At 43.3% G+C, this 20,162-nt stretch overlaps 2 long non-coding RNA genes, 1 other non-coding gene and 1 pseudogene across 3 annotated transcripts; 1 reads left to right on the top strand and 3 right to left on the bottom strand.

The window, feature by feature from the left end:
• Window positions 1-7,244: 7,244 nt before the first annotated feature.
• On the bottom strand, window positions 7,245-9,215 carry LOC147996427 (uncharacterized). The gene is made up of 3 exons (XR_015676587.1): window positions 9,011-9,215; window positions 8,196-8,502; window positions 7,245-7,646 (listed from the first exon to the last, which is right to left on the bottom strand). It is a non-coding gene; the product is annotated as an uncharacterized LOC147996427 (long non-coding RNA).
• A 553-nt stretch (window positions 9,216-9,768) lies between these two features.
• LOC147996426 (uncharacterized) lies at window positions 9,769-15,571 on the bottom strand. Its single transcript, XR_015676583.1, has 2 exons — window positions 15,306-15,571; window positions 9,769-10,360 (listed from the first exon to the last, which is right to left on the bottom strand). It is a non-coding gene; the product is annotated as an uncharacterized LOC147996426 (long non-coding RNA).
• On the bottom strand, window positions 10,539-10,609 carry Trnag-ccc1 (transfer RNA glycine (anticodon CCC) 1). Its single transcript has one exon. It is a non-coding gene; the product is annotated as a tRNA-Gly (tRNA).
• A 3,683-nt stretch (window positions 15,572-19,254) lies between the features above and the next one.
• On the top strand, window positions 19,255-19,657 carry LOC147996425 (mitochondrial import inner membrane translocase subunit TIM14 pseudogene; annotated as a pseudogene).
• Window positions 19,658-20,162: the final 505 nt, after the last annotated feature.

Here is a 20,162-nt window from a genome sequence, read left to right as displayed (position 1 = left end):
TTCTGGTCACTTCACTCCGAGACAACGGGAGTGTAGAAGGTGGAAAATGAGCTGGAATGAGAGGAGCATTCGTAAAGTCCCTCAAAGGCCTTCCACTGCCGAAACGGAGGGTTCTCCTTCCCTCCCTTCTTTGTTGCATTACGCATAGTAGGCAATCATTCTTTAGATAACACTTTCAAACAGTGACCTCATGCCCAATACACACAGATTTAAACCCTGTTCATTGGGGAACAAAAACCCACTACTGTCACAGGGTCCTGGAATCCAGTTACAGTCATTAGTATCAACTGAAATAGTGGGGTCCTAGCTCCTCCCCCAATTTAAGGAAGAGATGGATAGGAATATAAGTTCAGTAAGAAAAATTCTTTGCCTTACTTCAGCAGTGGTGATTGCTAAGATGGCCAAGAACAAGGTTGCAGGTATTTTATTTGGCCCCAGGTAAGTCACCATCTCTCCTCCTCCATTTGCCAAAAGCTGCCCGCCGAGTAGGAGAGGTACAAATCACTGTGTGGGACGGGGTTCTCAACCTGAGTGGTCACGACCCCACAGGGTCACATGTCAGACATTTACATTATGATTCACAAGAGTATCAAAGTTCTAGTTATGAAGTGGAAAAAATAATTTGTGGTTGGAGGCTACCACAATGAGGAACCCGTTAAAGGGTCACAGCATTTAGAAGGGCACTAAGGCAATGGTTTTGCAGTAGCTTGGCCATCTGACTCAAAGTCAGAAGAGCCATTTGTTCAATAGACAGGTCAGAGTCAACCCAGGGTTGCTGGCTTGCCTCTCAGTTTCTGCAGTCTTTCTGGAAACCAATGATCTTCTGTCTCTGAAGAAACATAGGCACACCCTTTCCCCCGGTTTATAACATTTTTTTTTTCCATTGCAAAGAGTCTTCCTCTTTATATCAGATAGGTTGTAGTATTTTTCCCTTAATACTTTCATCAATAATAGATTGCCAATGCATTTCAACTGGTGTAAAATCATTGTCTTTACAATTCAAACATTTAAAGTAAATAATGAGTCTAATATGATGTTTCTAGGCTTACGGGCTGTCTTGTCCCCTTTTTGTTTAATTAACATTTCCTTTAATGTCTTGTTAGATCTTTCAATGATGTCCTGTCCTTGAGAATCCTCAAGTAATATGTTTAATATTTTAACATTGTAAACCTCTCTCCCTCTCTCTCTTTCTCTCTCTCCCTCTGAGATAGGGTTTCTCTGCAGCTCTGGCTGTCCTGGAACTCACTCTGTAGTTCAGGCTGTCCTTGAACTCAGAGATCCTCCTGCCTTTGCCTCCTGAGTGCTGGGATTAAGGAGATATTCTATCACCACCCAGCTTTTAGTAGCAGTGTGTGTGTGTGTGTGTGTGTGTGTGTGTGTGTGTGTGTGTGTGTTGACATACAAACTGGAACAGTACTGGAATACCCATGACTTTAAAGTTTCTTTTAACTGGAATCTAACTGATGAGACCTTTTCATTACTTAGTGCAGTGGCCCAGAGTGAGGTACGTGTCGCAACTTAGCAAAAGCTTTAGTGTGCATTGTGATGTCTGTAGGCAGACCTCTCTCCGTATATTAACCTCTGCGGTTGTTACCAGAAGACAGACAAGGCCTATGAAAAGTTTGAAAAGTTCCTAATGTGAAGTTATAGGTTTTGGCACTTTTTAGCACTAAAGGAAATTTTTATTTTTAAGGCTCTCCAGTTAGCACGTGTATCTGAATGGAAATTTAATAGCCTCGGGTAAAAGTGTACAAGGATATAATCGATGTATATCCATTAAAGAATCTGTGAGTTGATTAGCATTGACCTCAGGGCCAGTGCTCCGATATGTGTAATGAAAAGTTAATTAATGTGATGAATTAATAGCGATTGTAACTGGGACAATAGAAGAAATAATTTTGTATTAAGGGAACTGGTGTAAATATGCTGAACAGTATATGATGCATATTGTGAGTCTGTAACAATGTTTAAAGGTTGGGGGACATCTGACAAGACCATAAAAATAGCTGTCAATTTGATCTTTTGAACAGAAAAGAAATGCCTTTTTTATCAAAGTATCCAGCAATTTCAAATGTATTAGTATCAGTCATAAAGTTAATGTTTGATCAAGAGGTTCTTGCTTAATAATGGGATTGATTAAAAACATCTTTTAAGTTTTAAAACTGCACACTCTTGGTTTTTGAAAACCAATTATTAATTTTTGTTATGAAATCACTTGAAGCTATCTGCCAATTTTTGTTAATAAAGATCTTGTTGGTGCCTTCTTAGTTTCAACAGGAGATACAATGACAAGCAGAGGGCTTCATAGAACTAAGAAGTTTTAGGTTGACTTGTTACAGATTTTTTTAAGTATACCCAGGAAACTTACAAATCTTGAAGTAAGTTTAAATTTTAGAAGAGGAGTTCTAGACAAGCAACAGTAATTTCTATTGGGAATTATCTACTTTTGAATTGTTTTAAAGCACATAGTGTCTTTTTCTGGGCTGTTCTGTTTTCTTCTCTCTTTCTGTCCTAGAGTCAAATGGCCCTTGACAGAGATTTAAAGACACTTTAACCAGGAATGCTTGGATTAGGAGACAGTGGATCATAACCCAACTTCAGAGCCAGCTTTTAACAAGGTGGGACAGCAAAAGTGGACGTTATCCACGCGTGAAAGACATCTGACTTCCTGCAGAACTGAGTCAAAGGACCAGAGGGAGTGGCACGAGTGGACAGAGAGCAAAGAAAGTTCAGAGATAAGAGATTTTGTGGGTCTGAAACAGCAGGCTTCATTGAGCCAACGAGAGGAACAAACACTGAATAAGCTCTGAAGGGAACTGGAAGACAGAACTGCAACCAAATATATACAGACAAACCCAAGACAAGACAAGTGCTGTTCTGAGGGAGTCCCGAGTGGGCTTCACCTCACCTGAGCAAATAACAAACAGTAATGATAATAGATAAGCAGTGGCGGGCACCATGCTCTCACACAGCACACTCCCAACTGAGGGCGCCACTGTATGGGGAGCCACCTACCTGAATGTCAACAGGGCTACCCCTGATTTGATCTGCAGTAATAGGATTTTTTTTTTCCTAGCCACAATGCTAGTTTCATCTTGCCACCATGTTCTGAATTGTAAATAAGCCTGGTTTTTACAATGACCCTTGTTAAAAGCTTTCCAATCATGTGGGATTAACCAGTGTTCAGTGGCGAGTCCTTGTAAAATTCTTTGAACATGAGTGGAATTCATTCTGTACCTACCATTTCGAGGGAGTCCTGACTGGGATTTTATTGCCTTAAAGGTAATAGGAATATGAGTAAAACTGAGAGCTTCTTGTGGGAATTCATCATTAGGTCCAATTACAGGGAATTGAAATAAATTACCTCTGGAATATTATCTATAGGCATTTTGAAAATTCTGTCTTCTTGGAGCCTCATCTTGATCCTTTTATTTTTATTATTAAAAGGCTTAGAAAACTTGAGATCATATGTAGAAGGTCCATCATCAAATGCTGGAACCACATTGACTGGATCTGCACGTTTAAAATAGCTAATTTTAAAGCTTCCTTTATTATTTTTTATACTGACTTTTGGTAATAACAATCTCTTCTGTCCTGGAACTCTCTCTGTAGACCAGAATAGCCTCAAATTCAGAGATCCACTTGCCTCTGCTTCCCAAGTGCTGGGTCAAAGGTGTGCGTAACCACAACCCAGTGAGAGTTTTTTTTTTTTCCCTTTATGCCTCTTCCTTCTCTTCTTCATATAAGATATCAGGATTTAAATTGCTCTGAGATTTAACATTCTCGCTGAGTTTAGGTAGAGGTCTGTCTCAGTGGTGGTAAATACCTGGATTTATTTTTGTCTTTTATTTTCATAGCCTTTTTCTTCTGTGGCTCACTGTCAGTCATGGCGTAACTGGATGAGCTCCCAGAACCAGTGTGTAAAGGTTTTAAAGCATCGGAAATTAAAGTGCGAGGGACCAAACAGCAATGGGAATATTTTCCCCTCTTGGACGAGCTCCTTTAAAGTCCATTATTTGCGTCCGTATCTTATAAATTAAAGTACTCCTCCCTTCTGAGTGGAAGCAGAAGCAATGCTTCTTAATTTGTCTAAACAGTTGTGAAAAGGTTTCATTACACATACCCTGTCTCCCTTGAGCAAGGCTTTGAGCAATTGTGTGTAGCTCTTTGGCTGATGGAATTCCCCATTTCTTTGGTGTTAATGTTCACAGTTTCTATTTCCCTTTCAGTTTAAGATGTCTTTTAAAGCTGTGTGACATTCCTTGAGCTCCAAATTTAGGAACCAGATGTGAAAGTCAAGGAGACCACGGTGAGTTGGGGATTTAGCTCAGTGGTAGAGTGCTTGCCTAGCAACCGCAAGGCCCTGGGTTCGGTCCCCAGCTCCGAAAAAGAAAAAAAAAAAAAAAAGGAGACCACGGTGAGGGACAGCCAAGGACTCAGCATATGCCGGAAGCACACTGTAAAGTCTTTATTCTTAGCTGTCTTTCACTGTTACAACTCTGATCACAAACACAGAGTGTGTAAAAGAACAGTCTGCTAATACTTGCTTCTCTCTTACTGGACAAAGAACAGCTTTTTTTTTTTTTCTTTCTTTCTTTCCTTCTTTTTTTTTCCGGAGCTGGGGACCGAACCAGGGCCTTGAGCTTGCTAGGCAAGTACTCTACCACTAAGCTAAATCCCCAACCCCAGAACAGCTTTTTTATAATTGAACCTTTTCCCGGAAGAGAAATGCAAACAGAGAACATGTCTCCCCGCCCAGGAAGTACTTGTTGGAATTGAACAAACATTTCCTGTTCTCAAGAGAACAGTGCACTGCCCTGGCCTGATGTTACTTCAGCAGCTAACACCCCGTTTTCACAGCACTATTTGTTGAAGATGCTTTCTTCTCCCCATCGTATGTTTTTGGCATCTTTGTCAAACATTAGATGGCTGAGGTTACTCGTCCTCAGGTTTGGGTCTTTGATTTTGTCCCACTGGTGTACCCGTCTGTCTTGGTGTCTCTGTAACACTGTTTATTACTACAGCTCTGTAAAATATCTAAGGTCTGGAACAGCCCCTCCATCCCCACCCCCTTGGTCTTTTTGCTCCAGATTGTTTTGGCCATGAAGTAGTACTTTTAAGAAACTAAATGTACAAACTGACAGTGTTCACACCACACATAAAAACGACTTGCCTGCCATAATGTCTGGGTTTTATAGACGAAGAGGCTTTTCTAGGAAGGTGACTGCAGGCTACAGATTGGAGGTTTTTGTTTTGTTGTATTTTTTTTATTTGACCAACTATCACCATGTGACTGAGGCTGATCTAGAACTCACGGTGTGGATGAGGCTTGCCTTAAAGTCACAGAGATCCACCTGCCCCAGTGCTGGAGTGAAAAGGGTGTTTTTCCTTCCCTTTCTTTTTTGAGACAGACTTTCTCTCCTTAAGGTCTTTCTCTCCTCCAGGCTGGCTTGAAGCTCTCAGTCCTCCTCCACCCCCAAGTTGCTTGAATTACAAAAATGTGATACAGCTCCCAGCAATACTTGCAAGATTTTTTTTTTTTACAAACCAGAATTTTGATGAAATTCTATTTTATTTTCCCTTTTATTGCTAAAGCCCCTGAGATCTCTAAGCCACTCCTACTACCTGAAAACACACATTAGCATTTTTGAAGCCTTTTTAGTCTTCATGCTAAAATCTGTTTTCTATTCTCTGATCTCATTAAAGCTCTAGATTCAGCTGTCAGACCGATGTTGACAAAAACTCCCGTTACGATCTTCTGTACATCTCTGTGGTTCCTGCCTTCCCCCATCCTGTCTTTCCTCTCTCACCTTTTCATTATGAAACCAAAAATGCACAAAAAAAAGAAAGCTAGGGTCTAATCTGGCCTGGCCCGACCTGACCTGCTTTCTGGCTTGTAAATCCGTCCTGCCCTGTGCAGTCTTGCACTTCAGTTGTGTGTCCCCATTCTTATAAAGTGGGGCCAATTAAAGGGTTGGCTTCCTTCTTCCGCTAACAGTGTCTGGAGGACAATAAAGCTGAGTCTGCAGGCCTGTACTCCTCAGCACATTTGATAGTTACATCTGTTTGCACCGTTTCTGAAAGCAACTGTATAGATATTCTGCCCATTAAATTGGTGTTGTTTCTTGTAGAAACCCCCTGTAGATGGCTTTCTGGAGCACGAGCTGTTTTGCCCAGTTTTCTTTGCATAGTGTCTTTAACTTTTATTCATATCACTGAGTATATTACATAGTCATTTCTTTTAAGTGTTGAGCACTGCTCCATGCTATGGAAATAGCACATTTTATCAGTATTCCAAGAGCGGACTCTTGAGGGTAGCTTGTAGTGTGGCCTATTATGGCGAAAGCTGCTATGAAAATTTTCGTCAGTATGTTTGTGGGTGTGGATATATGTGTATATGTATACAGATGTCTGCCTGCATGTACGTGTTTGGAAATGTGTGTGCATAGGTATGTGTGTACATGTGCATGTTTGTGTGTGTGTACATCTGTGTGCATGTGTGTAAATTAAGTTTTCAGTTATCATGGAAAAGATGGGTTAAGAGTTACTGAGAGGGCTGGAGACATGGCTCAGTGGTTAAGACACTGACTGCTTTTCCAGAGGTCCTGAGTTCAATTCCCAGCAACCACATGGTGGCTCACAACTGTAAGAGTCTGTTGGAAGACCCCCCCACTCAATAAGGCCACAGAGACCAGAATCACTGCAATCCACAAGAGGTATACTGTTCCAATGTACGTTGGGATCCCCCAGCATGTGGGCAAGAGGAGACCCTGAGCTCACAAAGCACACACTTTTTATAAACATTTTGGCAGGGAACTCAGCAGCTGAGTTGGATAACTACGATTGGTTACCCTGAGCAACATTTAAAATTACTGGTCAACTCCAATGGGAGGGTTGTTTCCTACTTTTGACCCTGTCCTGCCCATCTTATGGAATTTGTGGTATTTCCTGGCATTGTCTTTTTTCCGAGTCACTCCCCTCTGTCCTCACCCTAGGCAGGGTGGTTCCCTGTTTAGTCCATTTCCTTACCTGTCCTTCCCCCAGGCAGGGTGGTGGCCTGCTATTTCTGACGGGGTTCTCACACAACCATCTGTAATGGGCATCCGATGCCCTCTTCTGGTGTGTCTGAAGACAGTGACAGTGTATCCACATACCTGACATAAATTTGAAAAATCCCACGCAGAGAGACCCTTACTCAAGTCTTGGGAAATCGCGGACCCCAGACACAGAGAGACCATTTTGGATGTAATAAGCAAAGGCAAGGTTTATTACAGAGACCTATTACAGAGATCTCCGGGCCGACACATATCCCACGCAGGAGACAGAGGTGTCGACCCCGAGAGGCTGGGAAAAAGAGTATTTAAAGGCAGAGGCTGTGAGCACTAGGGGGTGGGGGGGATGTCAAAGGGGAATGCACCACAAGTTACAGGATTGTTTTATGGCTCCAGGAGATAAGGGGATGCCAGAAGGTTTTATGGCCCCCTCGTTCCTGGAACAGAGCTACTAAATCAGGAGAAGGGTAGGGTCTTCAGGTCCTCATTATTTTTAAAAGTTTGTCAAAATTGATGGAGCATCTGTATTTGAAACACCTCTGGTTAGGCTTGGGCTGTCCGGTTTCCTGGAGTGCTCTCTGTAGGACACAATGGCTGAAAAACACAAGTAGGGGCTTATCAGGGTCTGGAGGACATCTGGTTAAAGTATGACTCTGAGTAAGCTGGGGGGATGTCTTTGGATGGTTTATGGCTCAGTCCTCGATAGCCTGAGCTGGTTTTTGTATTTCTTTTCTTTATCTTTATGGCCTGCTATTCCTGGCAGCAGGGCTTAGCCCTGAGTTTGTGGCTTTTGGGGCTAACTCTTTTAATTTTATATTTCTAAACCTAGAATTCATATAATTCTCTTTTCAAATTAATTAATTAAAAAAAAGAGTTGTTGAGAATAGAAATTTTTTAAATTTGTAAGAGACTGCCAAACTTTGTCATTAACATATCATTTTTCTCTCTTCTTTTGTAAAAATGGCATTCTGGGGGCTTCATGTGCCTGCTGCACCATTTCTTGTACATTCATTGTAAACATTTCAGTTTTATCTTAAGTTCCATCAACAATACGATTAAGGCAGGCTCTGCTTAAAGGGACGACCCTGATTAGTTTGTGTGTGGGAAACTCAGCTTTTCCTTATGCGTCGTTATCTCTCTTACCTCGAATTCCTATAAAATCCACCAGAAATCATTTCTGTGTCCAAAAGAGCTCACGGTATTTTTTCAAATAAAGATAATTTTAGACAAGTTATTAATTGTGCCTCTGGAATTCATAGAATGCACTAGGAGAGATGATTGCCATTCAAGTTTAGCGGCTGCCCAACTGCGACCATGCTCCTTGGAAGTAAGGCCTAAGAGACAGGATTTCTGCTCAACAGCGATTGTGTGCTTCCGGTTTCCAAGTAGACTTCAGCTTCGCGGTGCCTGTTCTTCAACACACCGTGGCTTGCTGACCTTTTAAGCAAAACTGAAAGGAAAAGTATTGGCTTGGGACCCCCAAAACTAAGTTCTCAGCACAAAGATTTAATTGCCCCAGAGGGATAAGGGGCAGGGAATGAGGGACAAAGACAGGAGACAGAGGCTGAGGGAGATGGGGAAAGGAACAAAGGAGAGGGGGAGGGGCATTTGCCCTGCATTGAGAGAAAGGACTCCCTCCAGAGAGACAGACAGACCGGGCCCATAGGAAATGGCAGCTTATACAGGTACCGAGGGAAACCCCACGTTAGGATGGGGTGTTTAACATTGATTGGGCTTGTGAATTAGGTGAGCCAAAGGGGGCTTTTGACTGCTGGACCTTGGTAGTCAGCCTCAGGAGGAGGAAGTGGCCAAATAAAGGGGGCTAGCTTCAGGAATGTGATCTAATGATTTTTAACAAGGCAGGGAATGGGAGAGAAGGGCAAGGCCTGCCAGAGCCGTGCTTCCCACAGTCAAACTGGCCAGAGTCTCCTCAGAAACCATGACCATACGGTCCCCACCTTGGACAGCAGCCCATCATGTGGTCAAGCAACCCCAAGGAGGCAGCACTGGTCCTACTTGCATTAAATGTTCTAGTACAGAGACAGTGAACTCAAAGGCAGTGAGGGACTTTATTCACACAGTGTGATTAAGAGTCACCTAACAGCCACAGTCCCACAGATGACATCGAAGTGTAGTAGATAGCACAACAGTGGCAGTTGTGTCCTGCAGGAGCCAGCGTTCCACTGCAGCTCCGTGGTTGTATCCTAGGAACACGAGGCCAGCGGGGCGTTTCCAAGGCTCCGTAGAACTACAGGTAAGAAACAGGAGCTGCTGCTGAAAGACAAGGGCTTCCTACAGCAGGCAGCCTTGTCTGGCGAGGGTGCTGTCCAAGGTCTAGGTCAGATTGTGGCAACCGTACCTCTTTGGCTTAGCATAAAGTGTCAGAGTTCAGGGCAGAGCTCTGGAGCCTGAAAGAGGCGGGTCCAGTGTAATATCCTTGGCTTGCAATCTCTTTACATTTATGTTTGAAAATGCTGTTCCAAAATAAAGACAGAGAAACTAAAGGGGGGTGCCTTTCTTTTATGACCTTGACCAGGTGCATGGAATTCTCTGTTTTGTAACTTTTCCAGCCCAGAGGACTGGAGGCTGTTTTCTTTATCTTAAAATCTGAATTTTACTGTATTGTCTTGAGGCTGTTTTTCCTGTGTTTGCTTTCGGTTGAAGGTCGTGATTAGGAGCCGCTCCAGGAGAAAGGGGTTTATTTCACTCACATTACTTGTTTTTTATAAGAAAGTTTTTTATTTATTGTTTTTATATGCTGGTGTGTATTTGTTTGGGGACAGGTGAGGGAAGGGCAGAGGTCAGTTCTCACCTTCCTCCATAGGGGTCCTGGGATTGAACTCAGGTCATCAATAGTTGGTGGCAAGCTCCTCCTCCCTACTGAGCCGTTTTGCCCATAACCTTATTTCTGTTGTTCACTTTCCTCGAAGCCTCCCCAAATGCTAAGAAATATAAACAAAACTCAAATTCTGTTTTTGTTGTTGTTGCTTTTTTTGTTTTTGTTTGTTTTGCTTATGAAAGGTATAGTTTTTGCGTCGACTCTGTTAGCAAGTATTGCTTGGGATATAGAGTCTTCGAACTCTAAAAGGCTGGTGGAAAATGCAGAGAACACAGAGTGGCTTCATCTGTCCAGGGTACACAGGTCCTTTGGCTCCTGTGCCTCCTAGTCTGGGTTTCTAGGGCTCTGGATCTGCCCAGGACATTCCTCCTGCAGCCGCTTCCTCTTTTCCGTAGGGAATCGCAACCAGTGATCAGCTCAAGGTCCAGCTGGAAGCATGAACCTTCTAGCTTTTGGGATTTCCAAGGTTCTGTTGGAAGAAAACAATCACTTTCGGTGTCTACATTAAGTACCACACAGAGGCCTGCCATTTTAAAGTTGAACTCTTTGGTCTGGTCTGGGAACAGCAGTATTTCAAATCTAACTGTTGCAGACATCATGCCCTCTTTACTAAATAGAAATTTGAGAAAATTTGAAAACAGAGACTCTGCATTGGCCGGGAATCGAACCCGGGTCTCCCGCGTGGGAGGCGAGAATTCTACCGCTGAACCACCAATGCTCCCTGTAGAAGCATTCTTGAAGGATAGAAAGATCTAATTTCTTTAACAAGATGTGTGCTTTGCTTTGATCTTATTATTGGCTAAAAGCTCACTCATTCAAAACAAATGCTTTTATACAAGAATTAATGCTAAAGAAAACTGTGAGCGTCTGATTCCCCTGACCCCGTTCTATCCGGAAATCAATTCTTTCAGGCTGCACGCGCCTCTTATTTCTGATCCCCCATTTTCAAATTTTAACTTCAAATGGATGCTTCGGTGTTTGTCTCCGTGTTTATAAGGTGGTCAGTCTGTGGGTGACAGAAGTAAAAGTCTAATCAAAGAAGAAATAAGAGGAATTAAAATTAAAGACAATATAGGGGCAGAATCAAGACAGACATAATCGAATTTTGGTTTGAAGACTTAGTTTTCATATGTTTCCTTAGATAAAAACTCCAATCTCAATACTACAATTTGTGTCTGGTTTAGTTATTTAGATTTATTGGACTCTCTACAGACTCTCTGCCCCATCATCAACGGCACTCCTCCACACATTATTTCTTATATCAGTTCAAAAACTGGCTTCCCTGAATCCTTGCAACATTGTATCTCAAGTGACCATTTTTCACTATAAACCTGGATACTACAGTCAAAAGAAGACAAAACCTGGTCTATTGTTACAGGCATGTGTTACTCTGCTTCAAACCCTATGACAGACACTGAAGGAAAAAAATGAACAGAAAAAAAATTATTTTAACTCATAGAAGTTTTAGAAGTTGTCTTAGGATTCTCTGACTGTGACACACACCCTAACCAAAAGGCAATCCCATCTTTATCACAGACAAAATAAGAATCTCGTATTACTTTTCTCCTAAGTAGTCTCACTCTGCATATATGCTGTTATTATTTAGCATAGGTCTAATTTTTTTTTTTTTTTCCGGAGCTGGGGACCGAACCCAGGGCCTTGAGCTTCCTAGGCAAGCGCTCTACCACTGAGTTAAATCCCCAACCCCGGTCTAAATATTTTTAACCCTTCATAGTTTTTATCTTGAATATCTTCCCAAAGCCCATGTGTTAAGGACTTGATCCCCAGCCTGTGGCATTATTGGTGGGTGGACCCTTTAAAAGGTAGGAAGTTAAACATGGGTGTGCCATTGATGGGGGCACTAGGACCCTGGCCTCTCTGTTTCTTTGCTCCTCTGACACCATGAGGTAGAGAGGCTTCCTCCACCTGCCCACTCAGCATAGCGCACAGGGCCGCTGCAGGACTGAGGCAGCAAGGCCAAGTGACTAAAGAGAAAAGCCTGAGATAAACAACTTGTAAGGAAGAAAATTTGTTTTGGCTCATAGCATTTTGTCACAGTGACGAAAAGCTAACGTACGCAAGAAAATCATCCACATGATTCTATATAGTTAATATGTGCTGGACATTTTGTGTCAAGTTGACACAAGCTAAAGTCGTCTGAGAGGAGGGATCCCCAATTAAGAAAATGCCTCCATAAATTCAGGCTGTCGGCAAGCCTGTAGGATATTTTCTTAATTAGTGACTGATGGTAGAGAGCCCAGCCCATTGTGGGTGGTGCCATCCCTGGGCAGGTAGTTCTGGGGTCTATAAGAAAGTAAGCTGAGCAAGCCAGTAAACAGCGCCCCTCCATGACCTCTGCATCAGCTCCTGCCTCCATGTTCCTGCCATGTTTGAGTTCCTGTCCTGACTTCCTTCGGTGATGAACAGTGCGGTAGAGCGGTAGAGCGTAAGTCAAATAAACCCTTCCTTCCTCAACTTGCCTTGGTCATGGTGTCTCATCGCAGCAGTGGTGACTCTGAGACACAATAGCAATTTAGGTTTATCCACATGGATTCACTTCTGCCTTGCCCCACACTTCATTTTGTATCTCTCTCTTCATGAGACCATTTTTCCCTTCTGTCAGAAGCAGTATTACGTTTTTTTTTTTTCTTCATGTTGGTCTGTTGTCTGCCTATGATGAATTGTTTCTGGTCTCCTTCCTCCCTGTAAACATCATTATTTTGCTTTGATTATTTTTTTTTTCCTTTTCTTTTTTTCGGAGCTGGGGACTGAACCCAGGGCCTTGCCCTTGCTAGGCAAGCGCTCTACCTCTGAGCTAAATCCCCAACCCTGCTTTGATTATTGAAAGCTATATATATTCTCTCCTTCAGGGTTCTAGGGATTTACTATACACAGAATTCTAAGAGACAATTACTTTCCACATACTGAAGCACTTGCACTTGCTTTCTGCATCCAGAAGTCAATAGTTCTTTACCTGCTGATTTTGGGGGGTGGGGCAGAGTTCTGAATTTCGATTTACCTCGTTTGATGGGTTAGCCTTATAAAATCTGTTGATTAATATTTTCATTAATTTTAAACTTATTTTTTTAAGATTTATTTTATTTATATGAGGACACTGTAGCTGTCTTCAGACATACCAGAAGAGGGTCCTGGATCCCACCATGAGCCACCACGTGGTTGCTGGGATTTGAACTCAGGACCTCTGGAAGAGCAGTCAGTGCTCTTAATCACTGAGCCATCTCTCAACCCTTAAACTTATTATTATAACATGTGCATATGTATGTGTGTGTGTGTGTGTGTGTGTGTGTGTGTGTGTGTGTGTGTGTGTAGAGGTGAAAGGGCAGACAATTTTGTGGAGTCAGTCCTCCTTCAACCTTTACATGAGTTCTAAAGATTAAATTCAGATCCTCCTGCTTGCGGCAAGCATCTTGACTCACTGAGCTATCTTGCCAGTCCAACATGTACTTTCATATTGTTTAAGAACTGAGAAACGTCTTCAATGCACCTTCAGTCTCTTGCTTCATTCTTCCCCTATTTGGTCCTTGTTAGGTACTGTCTAGGGTTGTTTTCTGTCTTGGAGTGGTTCCTCTTTTGTTAAACTCTTCCACTTGTTGCTGTAAAATTATATAAAAAAAATGCTGTCTTTTATCCCCCTAGGTCTGGCACCGCGGTGCCCCAAGATATCTGGTAGATATCTTCATCTCAATCAGCAAAGCATCTCACCTGCTTTGCTCTATCCCACATCACACTGTTGATGGCTTCTGAGTCTGGCAGCAATCTCCCTGCCCATCTAGTTCCCAAGGCAGGTTGCCACCATGCCAGACATACACGTGTCTCCAGTCACCACACATTCTCTTGAACTTAAATCGCCACATGAAAGAACACACAACACAATAACCTCTGATCCAATTGATAAGATATAATTTGCTCTTCTAGACATACAAAGCCATGTACACATCCATCCCTTAAGAATATCCATAACAACCTGTAAATGTACTGAGAGGAATCTTGAGCCTCCATGTTTTCTCGGCTACTTTTCTCCTCACTCCTTCCAGTCTCTTCCCCTCTCTAAAACTTTTCTCCCACCCTTCCTTCCTTCTCATCCTACACCCACTGAGTTGTTGATTTTGTTACTTTTATTTCATTTAATAGTTTCTATGTACCCTATAAATGTTTTTATAGTTTCCAGTAATTTGTGTGTACAGTGTTAACAAAACCCTTTGACTTTCACAGTGTTAATCCCAAAGATTCAAGAAAGATGACATTGTCTTTCTGCCATCTTCTCTCACTGGTGAGTGAGTGTTTGTAAAGCTCTGTGTTCATCCATCCGATATATGTGCCATCCCTTTACTCTAGTCACCGTGTGAGAATGAATGTTCTGTCAGAAGCTCTCAAAGGCATCACAACACTGAGAAGACAGGCAAACTCCAGGTCCTCATCAGGCCGAGGTCTAGAGTCATCATCGTTTGGTTCTTAACTGTGATGACAAAGCATGGCTACATCGGTGAATTCGAGATCATTGACGATCACAGAGCTGGGAAGACATGGTTGCAAGGTGATTGGAACATGGTAGTCATAGCAACCTTCTGAAACAAAGGAGGGAGCGCAAGATGGTTGTAATAACCTGGTTTGACACACAGGTATAACTGCTGTTTTCTAGTACAAGGTGAGGCAAAGTCCAATCCTTGAGAAACAGACTTAATTATAAACAGTAAGAACCTAGTTTGTCTTTACTATAAGATGGCTTTCAAGCCCGCGATGGAGGCAGCTGGCTCATCTTGTTGGAACCTTACCTCTTGACGATGGATTGCACCTGGCTCAGGGAAAAAGGAGCAGCCTCTGGTGAGAAGACATGATTAGAGTTTCTGAGTCTGAGCTTCAGGTAACCTGTATACACCAGTGTGGACATGGTAAGCTACTTTGCTGTTAAGACCATCAAGAGATTAAGGCTCCCATGAGACCAGAGTGCCCTCTCAACCCCCAGCAGCTCCCAATGCTGCCCCTCCCCCCTTTACAGTAAGCCGTGGTTCTTACCCTGGGTCTTTCTAATAGACTGGTGTCATGTTTGATCCCTAAGACTCATTTAATCCTGAGTGCTTAGTGGACACGTAGGAAAATCTCCTTCATACTAGTGCGGTGGCACACATCTTTGATCCCAGCGCTTGGGAGGCAGAGGCAGGTGGATCTTTAGGAGTTTGAGGCCAATCTGGTCTACAAAGTGAGTCCAGGATAGCCAGAGCTTGTAACACACACACACAAGGAAACCAACTCAAAAAGCCAAAAAGGAAACAAACCTCTTTCTAGGCAAACTCCCCCAGATCTGTACTGTTTCATTAGCAATTTTAGGTGGTGTATTTTACGGCTTTTCTGAAATTTTCAATATTGCTGACATATTGAGAATTGATTTCTAGTACCTTCTGCTTGCTTTTATCTTTGAGTGTGCACTACAGAAAATACGTAAGTGGAGGCGCAGCTTTTCAGCAGGTACTTGTCTTCCTCAGAGAAGGTTTCAGGAGCTGGGCGAGCACAGGAAATTGCTGTGCTGTCAGATAACTGCAGCTTGTAGAAAAGTACGGGATGGGAGCTTATGGACTCACTTGACTTAGTGAGCTGACAGGTTAATTCTCTGCCATCATATCCTCCAGAGGCTGTGCGGATAGGACTGGGCCATGTCACAATCCTGGAATTATTCCCAACTGTGAGGAATACGTTACACTATGACATCAAGAGGCCTGCGCTTGGGCACCCCAGCCATCATGGCGCTTACACCACAGGTTCAGGCATAATTTACTGTTGGGTCTGGCAATGGTCATTGTGATTGTTTTCTGCCTGTTTTATTGGGTCACTATGTGGTCTGAGATGACCTTGAACTTGCTCTGTAGCCCACACACTTGACCCTTTTGTGCTTCTGTTTTAGCCTGTTGAGCACTGAGATAACACGATTGTACTGCCATGCTCAGTCATTGTTTCCTAGTTTAATGGTTTACACATTTCCTATCTCAAAATGACATTTATGTGACATAAATGTGTTTGTGGACACTGCCATTTTAAAGAATTAATTGTATTTTTAATTCTGTGTTTGTATGTGTAGGCATGTGCACGTGAGTGTAGATGCCCAGAGTGGACAGGCACTGAATCCTTCTGAAGCTACAGGTGGCTGTGAGCTGCCCAGTGTAGGTTCTGGGATCTGAGCCTTGGCCCTCTGCAAGAGCATGAAGCACTGTTAACCCTGAGCCGTCTCTCCAGCCCCCTGCATTCTCATCTTTTAAGAAGCAGGTTGTCTTCAAAGATACCAGATATTAAAGACTACTTGGACACTGTTTTTGTAGAGGCCATAATGTTTTAAGGTGAGCAGAGTCTATGAACTTGTAGGCTAAGGAAGAGTCCTGGGTGGTGAATTGCATCAACTGGAAACCAAACTGGGAAGATGTTTTCTTTGGGCTTAGAAAAATAGAAGTAAAGAGTCCCTGAAATGACTGGACCCACCCCTCACATCCGAAGTGCGAGGACAGTTTTCAATTTATTTAACCAGTAATAACAGAGAGCCCCCTAGCAATGGAGTTCATCAAAACGAAAAAATGGATTATAGTCTGTCTCAATTCCTTTCTGACCTATAGGCTCTTGAAATTAAAAGCAATTAGCCCTTTTTTTAATTCTAGTGTGGATAATATTTTTGAAATATCAAAATCTAATGGCATTTTCTAGAGAAATGGTTCTTACCTTGTGGGTTGTGACATCAGATATTTAATTATGATCCACAGTAGTAGCAACATTAAAGTTATGAAGCAGCTACAAAGATAGTTTTATGGCTGGGGGTCACCACACCTTGAGGTACTGTGTTTAAAGGGTCACGCCATTGGCAAGGTTGAGAACTACTCACCTAGAGGCTAGGCAAAAAGCCCGAGATGAAATGCCAACAGTTTTACGGAGAAGGCAGGGTGAATGTATACTAAACCCTTTTTGGCTCCACACTGGTTTGAGCCAGGGTTTTTGCTGCATCCTGCACAACTCCAGCAATTTGGCCTGACTGGACCCACAGGGGAGCAAAGAAAAGGCACACACAGAAGAGCTGGGCTCAGGAGGAAGGGACTCTCTGAACGGGAAACCACAGCAGCCCGGAAGCTCCGTGTGTTTATTACGTAGAGTTGAACATGAGGAAGGGGTTATTACAGGCAGATAAAGGAGGAGGCAGCGTTTGTGGCGTACAGTTGGATCAAGGGGACATTAAGCTAATCTCTGTAGGTGCAGTCTCTGCAGGGAGCAACCTTTAGGGCATGAACATGGGGGCAAAAGCTGTGGGGACATTTCTTCACACATTTTCTGGTCCACATTCAGACCAGAAACAGGCTTCACCAGCCCTCTCTGAGCCTCTGAGCCTCCAGGGAGGTCTTTCACGTCTTATGAGTCTGAGGCTTTGGGGTTCTTTTTATGGTCATGCTTGTATCAACAGGGCATTCAGTCAGGACTCCACACCCTCAAGGCTTCCTCTGTTCCCTGTAGGTCTTACCAAGTAGTTCAGGCTGGCCTCAAACTTATAACAGCCCTGTATCCGTTTCCTGAGTGCTGGGATTACAGGAGTGGGCCACCACACTGGCCTAACTTAAAGAGATGTGTTTTATTTTACATGTATGGGTGTTTTGCCTGCATGACTGTAAGTGTACCGTGTGTGGGCAGTGCCCATAAAGGTCAGAAGAGTCCAGGACCCTCTGAACTGAAGCTACACGGGCTGTGAGCTGTGTGGGTGCTGGGAATTGAAGGAGTGAAAGACCCCAGCTTAGCAGCAGTAACGCCATTTTGCAAGGCTATATTTAAGATGACAGGTTCAGAGAAAGGTTAGAACACTGAGTACACAGCGGCTGCCAAGCAAGATGTGTTTGGTTGAAGGCCTGGCAACAGGAGGACTGCCGTTGAGCACCTGACAATGAGAAAAGCCCCGGGAGAGGTCCCACACCCTGGTGGGGGGCCGAGTCAGCCGTTATGTTCCAAGAAGGTAGCTAAGAAACTTGCCCCCGGGCTGAACCCTTGGGGGGCCGAGTCAGTCCTTATGTTTCAGGAAGGTAGCTAGGAAACTTGCCCCCGGGCTAAACCCTTGCCATATTAGAATCCACCAATTATATCCCTGTAACCATGCATCTGCTTCTGTATGCTTGCTTCTGCTCCCCAAAATCCTATAAAAAGCCCATCCTTGGTTCCGTGGGGCGCGCCAGTCCCCCGAGTGACTGAAGCGCCCGCAGGTGCCTGTGCCTGTGTATCCTGACAATAAACCAAATCCTCTTGCTGATTGCATCCTGTGGTGTCTCGGTCTGGTCTTTGGAGTTAGAGGGTCTCCATCCCGAGGGAAAGTTCTCCCTGAGAGCTTTTCAGGAGTCCTCTGGAAGAGAAGCCAATACTCTTGACCACTAAGCCATTTCTCCAGTCCTTGCTGCCCTAACCTTTAAGGAGAGATGTTTTTCAAGATCTACACCTTGGCTGACAGAAACTTTATATGTTCCCATCTTTGTCCCATGCCTTTTGCCACATTTGAACCTAAAGTCAAAATATGAAACCATAGTTCACCAAGCAAGCCATATGCTATACTGGCACCTTTTCTGTCTGTTCACAGTCCACATGTCACCAAGAAAGGGCGGTTATAAGGGAGGGTCTTTGGACATGTCATAATCATCTTGACTCTCACCAGCCTTGGCTTGGTAGGAGCCCAGGAAGCTGGCTAGTATTCATTTTCTTCCAAATAATACATCCTTGTTATGGGGACAAGCAGCTGGAGGGAAAGGTGTAGTCAATTTGCACCAACTTGTCAGTTCCATTCTGGTGGGGGACGGAGGGAGGGAGGGAGGAAGAGAGGGAGAGAGAGAGAGAGAGAGAGAGAGAGCGCACACGTGCACATGCTTGCACTCCACTCCCTAAACATGTAAAAATATGAGCCTATGGGGGCCATTCTTATTCAGACCATCACAGTATCTTTAAACTTTATATGTTTACGTGTTTATGTATTAATTATTTTAATGTCCCATTAAAGGCAAATTTCACAAAAGTACAAAGCATAAATCTCTGCCTTGTTGGAGGAAGTGTGTCACTGTGGGGGTAGGCTTTAAGACCCTCCTCCTAGCCATATGGGAGTCAGTCTTCTGTCTTTGGATCAAGATGTAGAACTCTTAGCTCCTCCAGCCCCATGTCTGCCTGGACTCTGCCATGCTCCCACCTTGATGATAATGGACTGAACCTCTGAACCTGTAAGCCACCTCCAATTAAATGTCCTTTATAAGAGTTGCCTTGGGAGTGCTGGCTCGGGCCCGATCGTTCTACACAGGCATCGTGTGGCTGTGGGCTCCTCTGGGATGAGCACACGGTGGGAGTCGAGAAGTGGAGTCATGGCCAGTACAGTGGTAGCAGTCAGATTGACCATTGCTGCTGCAGGATTCGCAGGCCATTATGTTTTTTACAAGGCACTGAAGCATGTGGATTCTCAAGTAAAACAAGTTTTCCAGAGTCACCAAAATCTGCCTTCGGTGGTGGGTACTATAGAGGTGGGTTTGAACCCAAAATGACAAAACAGGAAGCAGCATTAATACTAGGTGTAAGCCCTACTTTCCTTTTTCTTTAAAGGAAAGAACCCGGATGCTCATCGACAGATTATGCTCTTAAACCACCCAGACAAGGGAGGATCTCCTTACATAGTAGCCAAAATCAATGAAGCTAAAGACTTACTAGAAGGACAAGCTAAAAAAATAATCTGATGAATTTTAAGTCCATTAGTCTACTTATGAGCATGTTTTTTTTTTTTAATAAAATGACTCAGAGCTATAAGTCGAAAAAAAGTGAAAAAAAAAAAAAAAAGAGTTGCCTTGGTCATGGTGTCTTTTCGCAGCAATGAAAACCCTTAGACAATCAAGGACTTCCTGTGAAATATCTCTAGCATGTTCAAGGCTGACCTTGAACTCCTACTCTTCCTGCCTCCACCTCCCAAGTGCTGGGATTACAGTCCTGAGCTTAGATGAGGTTCTGAACAATGTGCTTTGCATGCATGGGCAAGTAAAGGAATGTCAGAACAACTATGTCTGTGGGCCTCAATCCACCATGCACGAACATCACCTCAGCATTCTGGAAAGTCTTCTGTGTTTAGTTTTTATTTGAGACAAGTCTTAGGGAAAAGGAAATGTTAATCACATTTAAATGTGATATCAAACACATGTATGACACAGTCCCCCTATCTCTGCCTCATGGTCCGTTGTCTACACAAAAAGTCTTTCTTTCTCCTTGGTAAATATAAAGAA

Source organism: Rattus norvegicus, chromosome 2 (assembly GCF_021556685.1).
Source record: "Rattus norvegicus strain SHRSP/BbbUtx chromosome 2, alternate assembly SHRSP_T2T, whole genome shotgun sequence".
In the NCBI taxonomy this organism is placed as follows: domain Eukaryota; kingdom Metazoa; phylum Chordata; class Mammalia; order Rodentia; family Muridae; genus Rattus; species Rattus norvegicus.
Note: the sequence above shows the minus strand (reverse complement) of the source record. Positions and strands in the feature narration are given on the sequence as shown.